Below are 4,694 nucleotides of genomic sequence, written 5' to 3' on the forward strand. Positions count from 1 at the left end.
CCTGCCTCTCCGTCCAGGCTCCAGAGGCCACATGCATCCACCCAGCTGTTGTGGAGACTCAAGGGAGACATTCGCCCTTATCCACCAGGTGTGGTCATGTATGAAATCTGACTTAATAGCAGTGAGAGGAGTTGAATCAAACCCTTACTATCTCTTGCCTTTCCTTTCACCTCTTTGTTAGTTTTTGTTCCCTCTATTTCTCTTCTTCTCTATGCATCAACCCCTCCAGCACTGGTTCTTTCTCTGTGTAAAGGTTTTCTTAGTTTTTTACATTAGGTGCTGAATACCACAACTGTCCTTGTGTGGCTGACTTACGTCACTCAACAGAATTTGTTTTAGATTTATTCATGCTGTGCAGTATTTCATAAACTCTTAATCATGTTTTAGTGGTGCGTAACACTCTATTATGTGAAGGACTATAGTGTCTGATGGACCCTTGAATTGTTCCCAAGTTTTTACTCTTGTAAATAATGCTACAACAGACATAAGTATAAGTATATTTTCTTTTAAAAAAAATGGAAACTGTAAAAAATTAAATGGAAGACATAAAGACTGACATCTACGGCATTACTGAGCTGGCATGAACCGTCAAGGACTTCTTTGCAAAGTCAAAGAGCAAGGATATCAGTCTAAAGATGAAGGTGCACCTAACTCAAGTCATAGTATTTTCAATATACAACCTAAAAGCTGGACGGATAGTGAGTGGCATTGCCCATGAAAGGATGATACGAGAAGAATCAATGTCTTAGAATCTTGGTGTAGTTAAAAATATCAAGTACACTGTGGACTGCCAAAAGAAGAAACAAATGTGTCTTAGAGGAAGAGCGAATAAGGTACTCGTCAGAGGCAAAGAGGGTGAAACCTCATCATTTACTTTGGGCACACCGTCAAAAGGGATCAGTTCTTAGAAAAAGACATCATTCTAGGAAAGGTAGGTGGTCAGTAAAATAAAGATAAACTCTCAACAAGCCGAATTAACAGAGTGACTAGAAGAAGGGCTTGAGCATAATGGAGATTTGGGCATTGATGCAGGAAAGGGCAGGATTCCAGCCTGCTGTTCATAGTGTCGCTATAGGTCATAGTAGGCTCAAAGGCATCTAACAAAAGGATAGTTAAACTGAGAATCATGGCCACATTGTCACACAATACTAACCACTACCTACAAAGAAAGAAAGGCCCTCATTGAGATGGGCTGACACAGCAACAATTAAGCACAGCATTGATTAGATGGATAGCATAGAACCACGTAGTAGTTTTATGCCAATGAGTTTATGTCAACTTCACAGCCCATTTTCCTATGGAAGATTCATAACCAAGATCACTGTAGATGGGGACAAACAGGTAATTTTGAAATATGATGTGATAATGATCCTTTTTATTCTCTGTAAATTTTTACTGAAATTAATAATAAAAAAGGAAGAAGAAAATTATGCACCATTGAAAAACAATGAACTCGTAAAGCATTATACAACATGTGTGACCCTGGAAAACGAGATGCTGAGTGAAGTATCTCAGTCACAAAAGGACAAATATTCCATAACACCACTGTATAAAATAGGACAGACATGGTGGGGAGTTGGGAAGAGAATGGGAAAAGAGTAGATAGATAATGAACATTGCATTAGAACAGATGAAGAGAAGTATCTGAAAGGAATATGCGATTAGGCATTGTATATATGGATAATGATCTTAAGATGTGTATAAGAAGCAAAAGACAAGCACAGAGAAAAGCACCAAGACCGACTAGTTCAGAAGTACTACAGGAAATGCTTGCAGAGGAAGAGAACTTGCTCTGAATCCTGGTTGTTGGCTCAGGTGGATGGGATGATGGGATGCAGTGGACATGTAAATTGGGAGCCTAATGGACCACTACTGGCCCCATGCCCCAACGTTGGGGTGAGATACATTCAGCCAAAGAGAAGTGTGTTTGACGTCAGAGCTAACAATTGCTCTTCATGGAGCAATGTACTGAGTAACCCGATGCAAGTCCTTTCATGGATACAGGGAGAAAACAAGGAGAAAGAGGGCTTATTTGTTACATGGGATGTTAATACATTGTATTGGTGAAGGATTGAGAGATCATCATCCTAAGAACGAACAAATGATAAAATGTTAGGTCAGATTTGTCAACCAGAGTCTATGAGGCCAAGCAGCCTAATGTTTATATTTCCCCAGGTAACATTTTTCACAAATGGAAAAAATATTGAAATTAATACTTTCATCATACTTGGACCAACAATCAATATCCTAGATGCCAACAGTTAAGAGATCAAGAGATGTATTGCAGTGGGTAAGTCCGCTGTCAGAGACCTCTCCAAAATACTGAGGAGCAACGATGTCACTTTGAAGATGAAGATGTGCCTGATTCAGGCTGTGGTCTTCTGTGCATGGGTCTCAGAAATGGACAATAAATAAGAATGACAGAAGAAGAATTGATGTCGTTGAGTTGTAGTGTTGGAGAACAGTATTGCATATCCTGTGGACGGCCAAAAAACCAAACAGATGTCCTGGAGAAGGTTCAGCCAGAGTGCTCCTTGGAGGCAAAGATGATGAAGCTTCGTCTCTCATACTTTGGACATATTACTAGAAGAGACTATTCTGTGGAAAAAAATATCATGCTTGGAAAGGTGGAGGGTCGGCAAAAGAGAGAGAGACCTCCAATAAGACAGATTAACACGGTGTCTGCAGCAATGGGTTCAAGTGTGGCAGAGATGATGAGGATGGCACAGGACAGGACAGGGTTCAGGTCCATTGTCCAACAGGGTTGTTCACAGAGTTGCAAGGAGTCATATTTGACTCTACAGTAACAAGAATACCAACCGCTGGAGCCGCCCCTGCACCTGTGCATACAAGGAAGACGACTACCATTCAAATGTATGCACCAGCAAGCAGAGCCAGAGAAAAGGAAACGGAGAAGTTCTATCAACGTTTGCAGTCAGAGATCGATCCAACATGCAGCCAAGATTCATTAATAATACTGGGTGACTGGAAAGGAAAATTTGGGAACAAAGAAGTGTGAGTACTGGAAAAACATAGACTTCAAGACAAACCTGAAGATCGAATATTGCACAATTAATGATTTACTCATTGAAAATGCCTTTTATAAGAAACATAAATGATGGCTATGCACATGGACTTTACCTGATGGTCTGCACATGAATCGGGTTGATTACATCTGTGGAAAGAATCACCGGAGAAGCCGTGAAAATTAGGCCAGACACAGACTGTGAAACAGACCATCAACTACTCATATGCAAGTCCAAAATTAAGCTAAATAAAACTAAAACAAACCCACAAAAATCAAAATGTGGCCTTAAGTCTACCCCACAGGAGTTTAAAAACCATCTCAGGAGCAGGTTTGAGGCCTTGAACAAACACAGGGTGAGCTCTGGGAAGATATCAAGGATATGATTTAAGAAGAATGCAAAGGGTCATTACAAAGACAGAAGAGGAAGAAAAGGCCATAATGGATGTCAGAAGAGACTCTGAGTATTGCACTAGAAAAGGAAAGAATTAGGAAGTTAAGGAGCTGAACAGAAGATATCAAAGGGCAGCTCGGGAAAACAAAGCTAAGTATTATAAAAAATGTGCACTCCATATACAATAACCAACTCTAGGACTAAAACCAAAGACTATAAACTTCATTGAAGAAAAGCTTGGAAGAACTCTAATAGTCCTAATCCACAAAATAAATAATCTTCCAAGTATCCTGAAAAATCTACAGCCAGAAGAAGATAAAACAGATGAATGGGACCTTCTAAGAGTCAAATCCCTATACACATTAAAAAAATTCTCCAACAGGGTAAAAAGGGAAGCCACAGACTGGGAAAAAGTATTTGGTAATGACGTGTCAGATAAGGGACTTATATCTAGAATTTATAAAATACTTGAGCACCACAACAAGATAAATCCAATTGAAAAATGGGCACATGATATGAACAGACTCTTCACCAAAGAAGACATTCAGATGGCCAACAAGCACATGAAGAAATGTTCAAAATCCCTAGCTCTAAGAGAGATACAAATCAAAACAACTATGAGATATCATCTCACCCCAGCCAGAATAGCAAAATTTAACAGAACAGCAAGCAATAAATGCTGGCAAGGTTGTGGAGAAACTGGAACCCTTATTCACTGTTGGTGGAAGTGTAAAATGGTTCACCCACTGTGGAAAGTGGTATGGCGCTTTCTCAAAAAGTTGCAAATAGAGATTCCATTTGACCCAGCAATTCCTATACTGGGAATATACCCTAAAGAGACCATAACTGACACCCAAGCAGATATATGCACACCCATGTTTATCCCAGCTTTGCTCACAATAGCAAGGAGTGAAACAACCCAGGTGCCCATTAACAAATGAATGGATAGAGAAGCTGTGGTATAGTCACACAATGGAATACTACACTGCATTGAAAAACAAGGAACTCAGGCAATATTATTCAAAATGGGTGACTGTGGAGGACATATTGATGAGTGAAATATCTCAGTCACACAATGACAAATACTGCATGGTGCCACTGTTGTAGAATGGGAATGACATCTGGGTTGGGGTAAGACTGAGAAAAACTGGATAAATTATGTTTACTGCATTGAAACAGATGTTGTTGTTGTTGTTGTTGTTATGTGCCGTTGAGTCGTTTGCGACTCATAGCGACCCTATGTACAACAGCCCTAAACCGTGCTCTATCCTGTGC

Source organism: Elephantulus edwardii, unplaced genomic scaffold (genome assembly GCF_000299155.1).
Source record: "Elephantulus edwardii isolate Elephantulus edwardi_28Jun2011 unplaced genomic scaffold, EleEdw1.0 scaffold00035, whole genome shotgun sequence".
Lineage (NCBI taxonomy): Eukaryota > Metazoa > Chordata > Mammalia > Macroscelidea > Macroscelididae > Elephantulus > Elephantulus edwardii.